Below are 19,082 nucleotides of genomic sequence, written 5' to 3' on the forward strand. Positions count from 1 at the left end.
TTGGCTTTACTGGCCTTTAAATGATCTCAAATATGATGAAAAATGCAAACTCTAACAAGACAAAGAGTGGCCAATGGTAGCGGTCTACTCTGTATCCAACATAATTGTGCAACATGTTTCTGGACCTCTTTGGAGTGGCAACATCACTCCTCGCCTCACACAGCTAAAACACCATTTTGACGGTGCCTACAACTGTGATGCTACACTGCTTTTGCAAGATAATTCACAGTACAAAGTCAATGAAATGGTCTACAAACAAAAATCTAAAAAGACACTACTTGAAGTCCATCTGATCCTGCACACATTTTCTGAAGCTGTGCTTTGGACCAGGCAAGGGCACATCACCCGCTACGAATTGTCACACACCCCTAATATCCTTGCATGGCTACATGACCTGCATGGGTTTTCCTGCTGGAGAGTCAAAGAAGATTTTAACTTTATATTTGTTCCTGTTCTTGAGTATGCTTCTTTAGTATAACAAAAAAGCCAACTACTCCTTTTTTTAACTTTTTGCTTGGAGGTACCTGTAATTTTGTTAGATAGACTGGACAATGGACACAACACGGCCTATGTTAGAAATATGAGGGACCACTGTGGGAGTTTGTAAATATCTCCATGTTCTATCTTCCTGGCTGTCAGTGTACCTCCTTACCTTCTCATGTTCTCTCTGCCCAGGTTAGAATGAACATGTAATTTGACAGAACTTTTTTTTTTATCTCAATAGGAATTCCTTTCCCACCATCCTCAGCTGCTCTACAATCACTCATGGCAGGGAGATCCTTTGTGGGAGGCGATGGGAGACCACTTTGGACCAACAACCATGACTTATCAAATCAGCATTACGAATCTGCATTCCAGTAACCCCGGATTATCCTGCTGAACGTCAAATTTTGCAAGTGTTCAAAAGCACGGACGCCTTGCTAAAAAGTTCTGTAGGACATCATGCTCTGTAGGCACTACTTGTGATAGCCAGAGCCCATACTACAACAAAACATACGTGTGACTAATATGGCAGTGTCCAAGATTAGTGCATCAGCAATGATGCCACACAAACTTATATGGATTGACTGAATGTGGGTTCCACCCCAATTATATCTATTGCCCCAATATTCTGTCTCGGTCACTCCCTTCGCCTAGTCATTGTATACCACAGAATGGCAGGCTGTTTGCCTGCCTTTTAGGTCACAAATACTTAATGTTGTGTTTGCAAAGGAACAGTTCCACACATGAAATGTTCTTTTATGCATAATACAATAGGTCCTTATTTTTATGTCAGTTTTAGAGCGATCTAAATATATACTACCCTTTAGGTGAAATAAATACCTCTTGTTCTCTATGAAGTGGTTAGCATGTCAGCAAAATTTTTTTTAAATAACAGAAAACTATAATTACCACATATCTTTTAATAATATTAAAGACATCCATTCTTGACTGACAATAAGGGTGAGACATGTTCATCATTTGAATGTTTAAGGGTACAAAATAATATTGTCTATTGACTGGAATAGGAAGCTGGTCTCAATCGTTTCACTGGTTGCTGCATCAGAGAATATATGCGGGGTGACTGTTCGAGGAGAAGGGTGCACACTGCATTTCTTGCAGAGTTCATCACCCCAGTTCAGCACTGGGATTCCTCCTATTTAGGGCTAGGCATTAGGGAGGGGTGGAGCACCCCTGCACCAAAGTCTTGTAAATGTGCATATGAACATTAATAAAGATACAGAGCCTGTAAAACAACTTATGGGACATTAAAGTATGAGCGCCCACTCTATAGGGGCAGTAACCGAATAATGTTGTTTACATTCCTCTAATTAAAAAAAAAAAACAGACATAGTAATTTAAAATGTAACCTCCAGGTCTATATATTTTCTGGGTTTAATGGTTTTCCAAACGTTGTAAAAGTAGCAAGTCTGAGATAAAAGAGAAACTCAACATTGCATGGCCAAAAATGTATTCATAAAATGTAACCGCACTGCCAACAATTTCAACCTGTGAAACGTTATTGGTCCAACTTTCCAGGCAATTTGTGTGACTTCTGGAACTGAACCAGCACTTCTCGTCATTATGAATATTAAAGACAAACATCTCAGAAACCAAGGCCCGGTGCATATGTCATGCCATTCAACTTCAAGGGCCTGACAAGGTGGCATGTGTGGAGCCTGGTGCCAATGCAACAGATTGAGAGCACGCAGGGGACGGCAGGGCGGGTCTCCCAACCTGTGAGGTCATTGGTCTTTTTAGTGTTCGCAGTATTTGATAGATTCCAGCAAACACTCGGAATTAAACAGCCAGTCATTCTAATATTAATTGTACTATTTATTTGGCTGGAAAATGCACTGTTCCATCGTACAGAGGCTATGTAGTTCTGAGTACCACAAGTTACAAACTGCAGTAACTATGAACGTAAACAGCTTAGGGGCCCATTAGGATGGTGGGCGGTTCGCCCCCGCTGGGCCGGCGGTAGCCACCGCCGGCCTGGCGGGGGCGAACCTCCTGCCATCTACACCAGAAAGACCCTCCGCCATATTAGGACGGCTGGGGGGTCCGCGGCGGACGGAAAGACCGTCCGCCGCTTTTCCGCCGGTCCACTCGTCGACCGGGCGGAAAACATTATTAATATGGTGGCGGTGTCTGCAAGACACCGCCATCCATATTAGGATATTGGCGGAGATCAGCCTTTCCATGATGGTGGCATTGCCGCCATGGAAAGGCATGGGGTCTTTGCTTTTTGGGGCCCGTTGAGGGCCCCCAGGGTGTTGGGGGAGTGGGGGTGCACATGGGGGGGAGCCTGTCACGTTGTGCATGCAAATGCACAAAATGCATTTCTGGCATGTTAGAAATGCTGTATGCGCCTGCCAATGTGGCGGGCGCATCCTAATGTACATGGCGGGACCGCCACGACATGGGCGGGCGGTCCTGTGACCCGATGCGGTGGCGGATCGTAATAGGCCCCTAAGTGTTCAGATACACTAACTTATGTTTACTGAACTGTGGCAACCACCATCTAGGACACTAAACAGTTCAAAATCAGCTTGGAATTATCGAAGCATTGGCAAACTAGGAATATCTGCCAGGAAGCTGTACAATTAACCAGAATCTGTAAACGCCCCTTGCATTCACTACACCCTGGTGTTGCGCATCGCTTTGCTTATTGCATCATTACTCTAAAACTATGCAAACTAACGCATGTAGATAAATATGATGCAATTTTAATACAGTCCATTGATAAACTAATATGACATTAAACAACTACGGGCTGAGGAATAGTCAGATGAAGGCATGCAAATCTATGGTGCCATGTCCTGGTCAGAGCTGTCCAGTGTCTTTATCAGCGGGCGTCTTTCATCACCACAAGAAATATGGCAAAGGAATGCAGTTTTAAAACAATGTAACTTACGTGAGATGTTTTAAGTTTGAAATTAATAACGAAGACTACAACATACTGCAAAAATCCTATTAAAATATTCTATTTACAGCGATAAAATCTTTGAAATTCTTGCAACACACTTGGATGCTCTTACATGGTAACAGGAAACTAAGCAGAGAGGTTAGAATGTAATCAGTCAACTTGCTATCAAGACCCAACTTTATGGTCTCTCGTAACAAGTCCAGTAAGTATGTACGCTTTGTTTCAGATTTTTTTTTAAGCCCGATATAAAACCAAATGTAATCTATAATCTAGTTCAAGAAAATAGAGACAAATTACCTCATTAAGGCTAAGCGAGAAATGTAACATATAAAAACAGCAACAATCAAACAGCCTGTAACACCGAACTTCTCCCCGTCGGTATAGCTTCCTATCGCCTAATAGCTTGTGTCAAATTGTTTGTTATGTGACCAACAACTTTTGGGGTGGTATCCCTAAAACAAAATAAAACTGCTTCAGTCATGGTTCTAAACCCCTCGCTGATAAAGATAGATTTCAATTTCCAATCCTTCCTACGGAGATCAACACGCTCATGATTTAGGTAGAAAATATGTTCCAAAGTTTCCTGCCCGTATGGCATAGTTGGCACATAGTGTTGATAGATATTGTTTTTCCCCCTTGGTACCCACATTAAAATCAACGTATGGTGGTTGCGGCAAAGAATATGATGCTGAGGCGTACTTTGTGTTCTTCAATTTAATTGACCTAAAAGGCAACCGGATGTTTTAATTTCCTGTTTTAGAAATGCCTTCTGGGATGACTTTGGCATTTTATAAATATACATCAGATCTAGCAAATGGTGATTGGCCAAGTTGGTCTTGATAGAGTATTCCGCTAGCAGTCCAACAGTGGTAGGATCGAGAAGTACAAGTAAAGTACCAAGATGAACAGGTACAAAATAAATGATGACATATACGAATGTGTGAATCACCTGGACATTGCTCTAACAAATTCACAATTCCCAGACAACCTACTCCAATCGTACAGAAATGTACACACCTACAATCACCCCCGTGGATCAAAAACTCGCTCATTGATAACTAGTCATAGTGGGGTCACGTGTCTACATGGAGGGCAGCTTTTGACTAGTATGCAGGAGCCCTGCACAACCACAGTGTTCATCCCGTCCAACATCCATTGGTTCAGTAATTGTTTGACCGAAACACCGTAACAACATATAAACTGATTTCAAGGTGATGTGGCTTCTAATATCAGTACAGGGTGTTCATTAAATGTTAAAGCTCTGTAGGGGGTAGGAGTCATTTAATATTGCGCTGGGTGAGTGCAAAATAAAGCAGGGATTTGTTATTTGACCACAGCTATTTGAAACTTAGCTCTCCCCAGCAATTCCCTATTAAAAATCATGTGTATATAGATGAAATAGAAATGGGACAACAAGCATTTCAAGCACCTATCATCATGAGGAAGGGTGGAAGGATCCTCCAGTTGTCTGATTTCTAACATAGCTGACTTTGTTCAACTTTGTCAAAGGCGATGAGGAGTATGGAGAGCTAGATGATGGTTTTTGCACGTACCTGTGAACTGAGGGAGGAAAGCAAAAGCCCAACATATGTGGGTAGGCTGCAACTGCCACACTTCCTCATAGATAAGGGCTGTGCTTAATTTGTGCATGGTGTTTGACGATGCATGACACCAACACTTATTTTGCAACCTCAGCACAGAATTATGACAGTCCACAACATGGTGGCACTGTCAACCTAGTAGTTTTAATTAAGCACATAAAGTTTTTAACAGTTCAATACATGATTAACAAACATAATACCAAGGTGCTCAGTCCATTCTTTCAGTTATGAGTCACCTAGTGGTCCAAATTGTCACATCTGTAGGACAGTAATGGAACGTAGCTGTGGTTGGGACTGGCATTTGGAAGTGCTGGTAGGGACCTTAGTTGGTGCAGGCTGCACTGGCCTCCTGAGAAAAATCTTCGGTCCCGGTACTTATTATTTTAAAAAATAAGCACTGGATCAGGTCCAAAGTTGAAGGTTTCACTGCTAGCATACTTTTTTTCACAAAGAGATCCCAGCTACGTTTGAGATCATATTATCATATCCGTGTCATACATCTATAAGTAGGGAGAGTGCAGACACTTATCCAAAATTGCTGTACAACACTGAAAGAATATATACAACAGAACTCCGAACAGGACGATGGAGCAATAATGCCCAGCGGGGAATTTATTTATCCATATGGATTCCACACTTTATTAGGACACTGGTCTTAGTATCCTGGGTTATACGTCCGAGGAGTTCCAAAGAGGGATATATAAAGTCTGTCTTGATAAATGTGGTCATTATGTTGTGAATACCACCGAAACGCGTTGACGCTTTGGATTAGCTAAATCCACTGAACAAGCCAACATATTTGATAAGGAAATTTGTACTGGGCATATGTTTAGCCCTTGATTTTTCAATTTGAATTAGTTCACAAACCACTAAGAAGTGTATTGTCGTATATGTTTCTGTCTCTCTTCTGGTCTCAATTCTTCATTTGGGGAAAAAAAAAATGATTGTTTTAGTATATGGAGGTAGAGTATTTTATAAAAACAAAAAAATGTGTGTGTGTGTGTGAGGCTACTATTTGTACTAGAACCTGTGGATATTTTATTAGTCTCATTTTTATTAAATGAAATATCTGTTAAATGAATCATATTGATCAAATGTGTATATGCTTAGAACGGTGTTTCAATTTATGAGTCTTTTTTTTTTACATGCTGTATATTTGTTAACGGTTTTAATAAATCTAATTATATATTTCATCACCATTTGAGTCGTTTTCTTGAGGCATTGCAATTATAGACTTGTGTGACTTTGGTATATTTGATATGAGAGGTTGAAGGTTTTCAGACATGAGCACTATAGGATTCTGATACCCAAGGGAATTTTTATTTTCGTTGTCTTATTATGCCCTGTCCCTTTGGTACGTAGGGCCTCTCAACACTGGTGTAAGAGAGAAGAGGCAGAAATTTCCAAGTGCGTCCTACTTTATTTTCATAGAGAATGACCCACCATGCAGCCTTACCAGCTCTTACCTTCGAGAATACCTTCTTGCGTGATATTTCCCACAGTGCACTGAAAGCAGCTACTTCCGGTTCGAGAGCCCACCCCTGACACAGCGCCACTGAAACATCCCTCTAGCTATGCGTCAGTCTTCAGGTGTTGGTACAGTGGCTTCTGTAAACGCCAGCGAAGCTCCACAGTTACTAACTAGCAGGTTTGTTCCAGACCCAAGAGGTAAATCATAGTTTATATAAATAAAGTGACAAGGCATTCTGATGGCTGCCATGTTAAAAAATAATATGCATCGCCAGCACATTTTTGTCACACTGCCTAGTGTGGCATCTGAGGAATCTGACACAGCAATTAAGTGCCCCACCATGCCCGGGTACAGCAACAGGACTTGGAATGTGTCTAAAAATATTTTCATATCCCAGTTTCCAAATTCACGAGCTAACCCTGCCCTGCTAGGAAGTAAGTGATGTGATCTGATCCAGTGTTAGGGTTGCCTCCTCGTTTTATATTACATCACACTAGGAGCCAGGATTGATTATTTTAAGCATTTCTTTTCGTGCTATCCTTTTTTTTTTAGCTTTTTTTTTGTTGCCTTTGCCATACATTTGAAAGCAACTTTGTAACACATCATGCGGCCGTTATTAATCATATTAGCATTTTTTTTGTTGCAGTTTTAAACAGGTCAACCCCATCCGACGGTACGGAGGCGCTTTAAACGAGTACCAGTTACATAGCACAAGGATTTTTCGGCACCAGAAGATTAAGTGATTTGCCCAGAATCACATGATCTGGAACCGACGCCGAGACTAGAACCTGGCTCCCGGGTCAAAAATCAGCATCTCTGGCCGTAGCGCCACACCCTTTCACCTAAAATAAGATTTGATCTTTCTTTTCCAACTTCTTGTATAAGACTGAAATACATGCCATATTACTGTGTTCGACAAAATGCTACCTACCGAGAAATGCTTCACTCTGCACCCGCTCTGATGTACATACTTCAATGTTCGCATGCTCTGGTAAAACTGTCGTAATCTGTGCTACACTTAAATTATATTTTATGGCAGTCTTCAATAGAACAATCTTCATTGTCTTAAAAGGTCTGCTCCTGCCAGCCAGCGGATCAGCGTTTACCAGTTAGGAATGAAGACACACTCCACTTTTTTCATAGAATAGGTTTGTGTCACAGTATGCAACCAATAGGTCTTAGAAGATATATATTTAAAGTAGTGTACAACAAACATTCTCAAAGCCAAATATGCCTGCCATGGCAAGCTGGTGTGATGATTTTTTTCTTTGATTTTATATTGCGGGAATACTCCACAACAAGAAAAAAAATATTAAGAACGCAAAGAAAAAAAACATTGGAAATTAAATAACTGGCACACCAGTGCTGGACCGGAAGTGCATTTCTCTTTAGGAAAATATGCTGAAAGGATCAGGGTAAATGATAGAACTCGCGCCCGAAGCCGGGTGGGCGGCCCACTGCGCCGCACTACACCCTGTGGTGGGTAGGAGGAAAATGTGAACAGTTTAACAGACCAAAAGAGAAAGAGGGCTGTTTATTATTCTATTTATTACATGAAACTGGCTAGAGCTACAAACGCTAAGACGATATACGAATAAAAGATAGTGCACATGGCAGATTAAATTGGTTAAATATTTCCACCCAAAGATGCACCGTGAACAAAGTTCCGCCAGTGCTTCTGAAAGAAGCTTCAAGCATGAGATACTGAACACAGATCAGTAAGGTGTGAGGTGTCTCTTTGTAAAGGAGGAGGTTTGGAATGAAGTCATTTAGACAGCCCTTGAAAATACAGTTTGATATTGCATCGCACAGGTTACAAATGTTTACATTACCTTATAAATGTAACAATTTGAGGACCAGGGAAATAAAAACTTTTGCCCAGGATAACGCACAGTTTACTGCAGAGATAAGAACCCAAGCCTCTGGCAAACTAGGTAAGCAGCTAATCCACTAGACCAACCAAAACAGCCAAACTAAACTCGTAGACTAAATCTTTCTCCTTCAAAAATAGAAGGTGCAATCTAAAAAAATAAGCTAGAATTAATATAAAGAGGAAATTGTACAAGTGGAAAAGGAAATCCAAGAGGGTGTGGATGCTCCACACATGTGCGATTCACTAAAATATCATATCAATTATGGATTCTGAAACTAATCATTGATATCTAGGGGACCCACCTGAAAATCAATTATCTTATTGATTTTTAATACTACTATATGGCATGAAATGTAATTGAAGAAATTATCAGACTATGTTTGCAAATTAAATACAAGACATCTGAATGTGCTTAATTTTTAAGATGTTCTTAAGTTTCCTGAGCCTGCAACCCTCATGCTTTTCCTGATGGGCACCTCAACATTGGAAGTTGCTTGTGCAAGATGTAGACAGGCATCTACAAATCTGCCATGTTTGCAAATCTGACATCAGGACAACAGCACATCTAATGTTCTAATGCAAAAGGCTGCATGAATTGCAGGAAAATTAAATCCTTAGGTTATGAATAATATAATGTGCACTGCTTATCTAAAAATAGTCTTGGTCATCAACAGTAATTCTTAATTCCCTGGATTCAGAAGTTCAGATTATCACTTCTAACCTTAACCCTGAATGCACATGAAATGACTAAGAGATATGTCAGTAATGATTCAACTTCATCAGTGAAAGTAAATATCTACTTTCAAGATGAACTCCAATGATAACCCACACCTGCTGTATGGATTTTATTTATTAAATAAGCATTCCACCAGGACTGGTGCAAGAATATTCTGGCTCTTGCTAAATAGATATCTTGCTACTCTCCACAACCCTTTCAAAGGAGCAACTTTTGGATTTTTTATGCTCAATCTGGTGGCCGGTGCTGGTGGAATTCTAGACCGCCGCTTTGTCTTGCCTTGCCGAAGAACTGGCCCTGTCCGAATGAATCCAAGAAATGAATGTTGTGTTGCCAGTATTTAACAGGACCTGGCTGTCACTGGGGTTTCCTCTTAAAGCAGGCGGGATGTCCTGGGGCACAGCTGCACATTTCAGGGTCGACTGCAGCAAACTACAATCCAATTTCAGATTTCCATTTCTAGCCTTAGACTGATGAGATCTGTCTGGTGGGAGTGGTCCACGCTTTAATGTTTGCACTCCTGTAAATCCAAGTTCACTGCGGTCAGAAATAGGTTACAATTTAAGGTGATTTCTCAATTACTAAAAAGGTCATGTTTCTGAGGCCTAGAGTGACTGCTGCGATTGCGTGCCCATGTTCTCTAGGTCCTGCAAGTGCAACCAGGTGATAACCTCCGATGACGATCTTTTGTCCCTGTCGCAAGGCAAGTCTGCGTCACCCAAGTCTCTTTCAAAATTCCTACATTCCTACTGATGCCTCATCGGATTATGCTGGTGTTTTAAGGTGACATGGCCTGGCTTCATTCCTGCAATGTTATCTCGACCTAGTTCACCACTAAAACTTTAAACCACGTTCCTCGTGACCAAAACGATGCCTCTTACTGTTCTCTTAAAGAGGTTTTGCGTGGCAGCCCAGCAGACAAAGTAGTGACTTCAAGACCCTGTGACAAACAACAATTGGTATGTCTAGGCACCCTACTACCTTTCCAGAGTGTTTCCCTGCTATCAGCCAACCAGAGAGCCAAGGTATTCCTCCAAAACCCTGTTGGTTTTCAGAGCGTCGAAGCCCTTATTAAAGTATTTCCTCTGGGACTTGTTCCCGTTGCATAGTTGCCTTGTACTTAGCCTAAAGTTTAGAAGAGCCATGAAGACTGTCCTGCTCTGCATCTAGCTCCTGGAACACTCACCTTGTGTGCAGTTCATTTGGCCCCCTTATATCGACGTTGTACCTTTACAGACACCGGCTAGTGCTGTGCAGTGAAGCAGCCGCCTAGTGACGAAACCGAACTCAAACGCAATAAACGCACTGACGTTCTACGTTCGTGGCCGCGCTTCCTCCACGTATACCTGTGAGCGCTTCTGGGTGTCCCAAAGGCGGCCGGTATCTCGGAGAGGCATTAAGATAGCTCTATTACAGGAACTCTGAAGACAAAGGCCCATTGTCGGGCCCTGCTCTGCCCACCATGCAATCTTTCCGGCTGAGCTGCACAGGAATCTTCCTTAATTGTTTCCTAATCTTTGACATTTTCATTAAAGTTCTGTGACTTCTTGAAAGCAACCCGTGTTCATTCCAGCAGTCGGCTGATTGCAGGGGAATGCGTTTCCAGATTTTGCAGAAACACTAAAGCAGCCCCTGGTGTTTGTCAGATGTGCAAACACTGAATTTACACAAATGCATGATCTTTGATTTCGAGTAACAGTGTGCTAAGAGTTACCTAAAGACCTGGTGCTTCTAGGAACTCTGCCCATGTCCATGTGCTACAGTTCGTATTTTGCTTCCACTACTTGGGACTTTCTCGTAAATATGAAGTAAAACACTATAAATGTAATGGTTTAAGAAATAGGATTATCCAGAATTAAAATTACACAGTTTGAGGCTGGGGGGGGGGGGGGGGGGGGGGGGGGGGGGTAAAGACAGTGTACTTCTTGGGTTACTACATTCTCCTTTTTAGGTCGAATTTACCAGACAGCTGACTTTCTCGTGTGCTTCTCTACCTCCCTCTTTGTTGCCATTTAGTACGTCTGCTTTGCTCCCCCAACACACCTCTTTCTTGTTTCTTTTTGCTAAAGCACTCCATAGTGCATGTATTTTTCAGCTGTCTCCCTTGTATACTTCTCACCCCTCTCCATATTGTTCTAGCCTGTTTACTTCCCGCCCCCCCCCCCAACTCTGTCTCGCCTTTTTGCATATTTTGAGAATGCTACACAACATCCTAACACTCTACAGCACTGCCAGATCCAACTGACAAAGCTAATAGGTTCCAAAAGCAACACCGATTTGCTTTGACAATGCTTGTGTTAAGAAGCTGTTACCACAACAGTCTGTCTAATGCTACAGGAACACACTGCACAAAGATGGTCTCTCTTAAGTAATGTACCAAACCATTTCCTCCTGCTCACTTACAGTGTTAGCACTGTGTCAGTTAAACTCCTGAACTGGCAACGACTCCTTCAGATGACTCCGCTTCCCAGAGACCGCTCAGTGGCAGCAAAAGAGGTGCTTGTCCCCCAACTACCCTTAGGCCCCGATGGAACTTCATCCCCCCCAATGTGCCGTGCTCCAGGAGGTGCGGTTGCAGAGCGAGCCCAGAAGGGGGTGGGGCCTTTTACCAATGCTCTCTTAGCACTCCTAACGTTCCCTGCGTGGGACTGCTTGGTGGCAGAAAACGGGGTTCTTGGCCCCCAACAACCCTTAGTACCCAAGGGGACTTCATCCCCCACCGTGCCATGTGCCTGGAGGCGCGATTGCAGAGCAGGTCCAGAATGGGGAGGGGCCTTCTTACAGATGTGCTCTTAGCAATCCCGACATTCTCGACAAGGCAGCAAAAGGTGTTCTTGGCCCCCAACAACACTTAGACTCAAGGGGACTACATCCCCCAACGCCCCGTGCGCCAGCAGGTGCGATTGAAGTGTAGCACTCCTGACATTGCCACTGCATGGGCCGCAACCGGGCAAAGCCCGGGCCTAAAGTGGGCACATCCTGTGCCCGTCAGCACCAGGAAGAGTCAGGTCAGGGTCACCTCCCTTAGTCTTCAAACCGGGCATCTTTAGCCGCCTGCGGCACGACTTAACATTATTGTCTGGGTGGCTTCGACACTTAACAAGTGGATTGCTCTTCACTCGGCCTGTGTGCTGCTGGGGTGCCAAGTTCCCGGGCCCAAGAGGAGGGCTCGTTGGGTGCCTGTGGGTGCAGCAACAAGATGCTTCCATGGCTCTGTTAACATAACTTAACTCTTGGGCTGGCGATAGTCTATTGTACTGCCAGCTGCTGGCCTTTCCCCAGTGTCGTTCATTGGTTATATCAACCAGCCGAACTGTCAAGTTTTAGTGTGCCACGCTTCTTTGCGGTCATCCTTTCTGATTTGAAGCAACGCTGGGCCTTGTGTCGTTGGCCTCGGCTGCTACTTTTGCTCTAGAGGCTTAGAGAATAGGTTGGATTTGTACAAAGTACTGCTGATTGTTTCAATTGTATGGTGGCTCTGCTTCCCATGTGTGTGCAAAACAAAATCTAAGCCGCCAAGTGAGTGTTTAAATGTGGCTGCAGAGAATGCGGAGGCCGAGCAGAACCTGCCTCTACATTCAAACTCGGAGCAGCCAGCACCACACACATGGAGTTGGAACTGTGAGGAGAGGAGCCATGGTGACATGTAGCTGTTTGACCATGGCCGGCTGCAGGACTTGCTGCTCCCACTGTTCTCCCGAAAGGAAAAGTGCTTTCTGCACAGCTGTTCAAATGATGGCCACAGGGATTGGGCAAATCTTCACTTTTTGAAAACGGTAAATGATTTTTAGCCACTTACCTGGTAACACTTTATTTCCTTGCCAACTACATGGTGCTCTTTAGACATGGCTCTCGGAAGCTAGGGGAGGTTAGCGGGCAAAACGATTTTTTTAAGGGTACATGAGCAACAAACTCTCAAGTCGGGGTTCTTAAACAATTAGCTCGGGAGCTACTGGCAGCTCATCCCGCTATCCTAGTAAATGAAAAACTTGTGTTTGGTTAATTAGATGTATTTCTAAAGTTGAAAATGATGTATTTTAAAGTAAAATGCTTACTTTCAGAACTGATAAGTTAATGTTTGGAGAAAAAATATATTTAGGGCCGATAGTTGAATGGCAATTCATGCTGGCTTGGGGAGTCTTATTGCTGATGCTTTTTCCTAGGTAACATTGGGACTTTGCAGCAGGGAAATGTAATAGAAATTATTGCTTATGACCATGCTTGATGCACTGAGGCGGTCACTGCTAATGATCCAGGATGCAATTGCCACTAATTGAATCTTGTTACTAGTGCAATACTGATAGTTTGCATTAGCAGATTAGGACGATTTTTACTGAATATAAGCAGCTCGCATTAGAGATCCCTGCTCTAAGCAGGTTGTCCCTTTAAAAATTACACAGATGAGGCTGTCTAACCTGCTGAGATGGATGCTGTACATCTGGCTGGTATAGAGGCTTGTTGTGCACAAACCTAGGGGATAACCCTGTCCAAAAGTAACCACAAGCGTAATTGTATTGTAAATGTAAATTTAATGCAGAAAATATGAACTTAGAGTTTTAAACTTTCGAATATTGAATCCAAGAAATGATGGCCATTCAATAAACTTTGATTTTGTTGTATCTATGAGTAAAAAAAAAGAGTAACATGCTCCGTTTCACTGCATTTCAGGTATCACAGTGCCTTTATCAGGGAAATCTTGAAAACTGTCAGAAGAAATATGAATCAGTAAGAACTGACCTGCCATATTCTATTTAACCTGCCTCAGCTGAACAAAGACTTGATCGCCATTCAGACCTGCTTAAACTCTTAAAGCACTGTACGTTGCATCAGCGTGCGGGGAAACATACGTATTTTTTTCATTTGGGCCCTGAATATTAGGAGTCATCTGTAGAATAATATTTTGTGCGGGGGTGGGGGGCGGGGAGGGAGGAAAGGCAGTTGCCTTGTCTGTCCCTCAAACACGCATCCAAGTCAGTAGTCCGATCGATGCCTTCACCAGCTCATAACACTGCTACATACAAGCCTTCTCCAGCCCTAGCAGTGTACCCTCGTCCCCTGCTGCTCGCCATCCCCCTTCCTCTTGCCTTCTCATATACCTGCCATTGCCAGGGCACGAGTCAGGGGTACACGCAGGTACACTGCGTCCACCTATATTCAACAAGGAGTTAAAGAGGGAAAATGTATACCAGGGCCCCCTCCACTCAATCTGTAATACAACAACACAGACCTGGTAACAGAAAGGCACTACTTTAAACAATGTAGTTACGTAGGATTCCTAGAAGGGTAATGTAAAAATCTATTACTCCTACGTTAGTAGTTCTTACCATGAACTATCATTAAATCCCCAGTGCCATATAACTCAATACATATAAATTGCCAAAAAATGAGACAACCAGCCATGTATTGGAGTCACTCGACCAGCACCGATAGGTAACTATAGTGCAACCAATATAAAAGGAAAAGTGAGGAAAAAATGAGAAAGTATCTCACGTGGGCAACACCAGAGGAGCTGCTGGCAGGTTCTCACCAGTTTGCTCACGATTTTCTCATCATCGATATCTTTCTCAAGGGAAAAAAACGTGTATCCCTTTTAGAAAAGTGTAAAAAAATAACAACATTTGGAAAGAGCAAACCCAAAACCAAAAAAACCAGTTAAGTCGTAAATAAAATTAGGTATGACTCACATCTGTGATTCCAGTTCCTTTATTTTCATTACGTGAGTCATCCCAAGGTTAAAAACACAGTCATGTCATATAACCAAATTCAGGAATGGCCAACATGTTTCATTGCCTTTTCAAAGTAACGGCAAATTCATCAGGGCATAAAGGGTCTGCATTCACTTTCCCTGGAGTTTATCTGTCTATAAAAAGAGTGACTGCAAATATGCAAACAAAATAAAAAGAAAAAACACTGCTGGTAAGTTCATGAGAAACAACACCACACTCCACTTCAAAATTCAAGACGGGTAGTCTAAATTAAAAAACATCGACCCTCTGACTTTGGGCCATCAATGTCAATTACCTATTGAGAGCCACGGGCCCGCATACCAGCTCTCAATTAGTTATGGGTATCTGTGCTTTTTGCACTGCTGTAAGCACGTCCGTTACTCACACCATCATCTGAGGAGACAGATACACCAAATCAGTACATCCGTATACTATACCATGATCATTTACCCATATCGATTCATAACCAGGTAGACCAGCAATATTAGCGTCATTCTTTGTATCCCCTTCACTTTTACAATCAGTCCACCCTCAACAACTTACTATCCAAAACTGTACCCAAATATGTATTTCCTTCAGCATTTCGTTTTGGGAAAGTAATTCTTAGTTAAGCCACCGTTAGCTCAATCCCCGCTCACTCATATTAATCAAATCTCACCGTACGCCTTCTTAGTCAGCACGTTAACTCATTCCGGCATCGAAGCATCATGGTGCGCGTCTGCAATTCAAACCAACAGCGCGTACCTCGCTCTACCGGAAATCCAATGAGAACGAGGCTGTTTACCCGGAACAGCAAAAACGCTATTCTACACCGGGCAAATGCGGCGGCCATCTTAAGCTAACATGGCTTATATCCCTTTTTAATAAAAAACAGGTGATATTGCTGAATAAAACAACACTAATAGTGACAAACGCCAATTAATCATGAAAAAACGACCAATATTTAACGAATGTCATGACTCATTTAAAAGACGAATATCCACATTGGGAAGTTACAGTTTGTATATAATTTAAAGGGCTTGTTCTAAACAGATTCATTAGCCAGAAGAAACTGAAGAAGTGCATGTTTTGAGTGCTAAGGCCACCAGGAGATTAAACAAGGATTAAGGAAACCCAAAAAAGCAATATGAGAAAAACGCAAAGATGGTCTTAATCAGCTGGGCTCTCTTAGCGTGTATACAAAGATCAATACATATTCAAAAACAGCATTATGTCAACAGTCGTTCTTTATCTGGAGATCTTACTCCATTCAATCTGGTCATTCAGACCGATTTGATCAACCTTTTCTGAATAGATCCAACGTGCCTCCTTCATTGCAAGTGTTCTTTCAGTATAATCCATGTCACCCATTACCCTTTCCAACACCACCCATTTCACTGCCTTAGATCATGTTGGCTATCCTAGCAGTGTTGGACCTACCTGGTGGTTAGTTTCCCATTCTTGATGGTACTAAGATGTTCTTGTATCCTCACTTTTATTTTTCTTGTGGTGAGGCCAATGTAATGCAGCCCACATGGACAAGTTAATCTGTAGATGATATTGGTAGAATTACAGTTACTGAACTTATTCAAATACCAAATTCTCCCATTTTGCAACTGAACATTCATTGTCTTTTCAGTAAATTCACACACTGAGCATCCACCACATGGGTAATGCCCAGATGGAATAGACGTGTTCATTACTTGCAATGTGGGCCTCGTATGGACAAGCCTGTCCTTGGGATTCTGTGCCCGTTTAAACGCAAACCTGGGTGAAGGCATTTGATATTCGTTGGTAGAGAGCAATGACCAATGTTTCCTGAAGGCCTGACGAATTTTAGTCGCCAGGGGATCGAAAGTCAAAACTATAGGCAGGCACTCATTTTTATCTTTTGTGTTCCTTTCCAATAGGGCCTCCCGAGGGGTATTATGTGCTCTCTTACGATCTCTGTTGACAATTCTTCTCGGATATGCACGCTGTACCAATCTCTCAGTAAGGTTCTCAGATTGTTGCAAAAAGTCAGCCGTGGAAGAACAGTTCCTACGATAACGTAGAAACTGCCCTACGGGGAGATTATCCCTCAGAGCTCTGGGATGAAAAGACTGATAATGCAATAATGAATTTTTATTTGTGGGTTTCTGATGAACGCTAGAACTTAATTTGTTATAAGTTACCCTGATGTCCAAATCCAAATATGTCACCTGTTCAGTACTTATACTCCACGTAAATCTTAAACAATCATCACGATCAATCAACCATTCCAAAAATTCACAGAGAGGACTCCGAGTTCCTGTCCATATACACAGGATATCATCAATATACCGCTTCCAGAGACTGATATGCCTCTGGAAGGGATTCGATGGATGGTATAGGTGATGCTCTTCAAACTGGCCTACATAATCCCCAGGTGCAGGCAAATCAGGACTTGGGAGGTTTGTTACACTCTTTTTTAGTCCAAACTCAAAGAGGAAACAGAGGGGGAGGTACGAGGGGCAGAGGTTGAGCCCGTCGGAATCAGTCACAGACATGGCAATCTTTCTACCCTCGGGTAACCAGGAGCGGGGGCAGGATGTTGACGTAAATAATATTGTAGTCAATCTATCAGACTACCATTTAACGGTAGATGAACTGAGAGTGCTCAACAAAGGGTTGGGATATGTTCCGAGAGATTGGTACAGCGTGCATATCCGAGAAGAATTGTCAACAGAGCTCGTCAAGAGAGCACATAATACCCCTCGGGAGGCCCTATTGGAAAGGAACACAAAAGATAAAAATGAGTGCCTGCCTATAGTTTTGACTTTTGATCCCCTGGCGACTAAAATTCGTCAGGCCTTCAGGAAACATTGGTCATTGCTCTCTACCAACGAATTTCAAATGCCTTCACCCAGGTTTGCGTTTAAACGGGCACAGAATCCCAAGGACAGGCTTGTCCATACGAGGCCCAGATTGCAAGTAATGAACAAGTCTATTCCATCTGGGCATTACCCATGTGGTGGATGCTCAGTGTGTGAATTTACTGAAAAGACAATGAATGTTCAGTTGCAAAATGGGAGAATTTGGTATTTGAATAAGTTCAGTAACTGTAATTCTATCAATATCATCTACAGATTAACTTGTCCATGTGTGCTGCATTACATTGGCCTCACCACAAGAAACATAAAAGTGAGGATACAAGAACATCTTAGTACCATCAAGAATGGGAAACTAACCACCAGGTTGGTCCAACACTACAAGGATAGCCAACATGATCCTAAGGCAGTGAAATGGGTGGTGTTGGAAAGAGTAATGGGTGACATGGATTATATTGAAAGAACACTTGCAATGAAGGAGGCACATTGGATCTATTCAGAAAAGGTTGATCAAATCGATCTGAATGACCAGATTGAATGGAATAAGATCTCCAGATAAAGAACGACTGTTGACATAATGCCGTTTTGAATATGTATTGATCTTTGTATACACGCTAAGAGAGCCCAGCCGATTAAGACCATCTTTGCGTTTTTCTCATGTTGCTTTTTTGGGTTTCCTTAATCCTAGTTTAATCTCTTGGTGGCCTTAGCACTCAAAACATGCACTTCTCCAGTTTCTTCTGGCTAATGAATCTGTTTAGAACAAGCCCTTTAAATTATATACAAACTGTGACTTCCCAATGTGGATATTCGTCTTTTTAAATGAGTCATGACATTCGTTAAATATTGGTCGTTTTTTCATGATTAATTGGCGTTTGTCACTATTACTGTTGTTTTATTCAGCAATATCACCTGTTTTTTATTAAAAAGGGATATGAGCTATATTAGCTTAAGATGGCCGCCGCATTTGCCCGGTGTAGAATAGCATTTTTGCTGTTCCGGGTAAACAGCCTCGTTCTCATTGGATTTCCGGAAGAGCGAGGTACGCGCTGTCGGTTTAAATTGCAGACGCGCACCATGATGCTTCGATGCCGGAATGAGTTAACGTGCTGACTAAGAAGGCGTACGGTGAGATTACATTAATAGGAGTGAGCGGGGATTGAGCCAACGGTGACTTAACGAAGAATTACTTTCCAAAAACAAAATGCAGAAGGAAATACATATTTGTATACAGTTTTGGATAGTAAGTTGTTGAGGGTGGACTGATTGTATCCCCTTCACTTTTACAAAGAAGACGCTAATATTTTGTCAGGGGCGACTCTTGAGAATCAGGTTTTTGTAGTCTACCTGGTGATGAATCGATATGGGTAAATGATCATGGTATAGTATACGGATGTACTGATTCGGTGTATCTGTCTCCTCAGATGATGGTGTGAGT

General features: G+C 42.4%; 1 protein-coding gene across 5 annotated transcripts in view; it reads right to left on the bottom strand.

Moving 5' to 3' along the window:
• Positions 1-19,082, bottom strand: part of SULF1 (sulfatase 1) — a 285,427-nt gene that overhangs the window by 122,762 nt on the left and 143,583 nt on the right. The gene's annotated exons all lie outside the window — the stretch shown is intronic.

This window comes from Triturus cristatus, chromosome 5_1 (assembly GCF_964204655.1).
Source record: "Triturus cristatus chromosome 5_1, aTriCri1.1, whole genome shotgun sequence".
Lineage (NCBI taxonomy): Eukaryota > Metazoa > Chordata > Amphibia > Caudata > Salamandridae > Triturus > Triturus cristatus.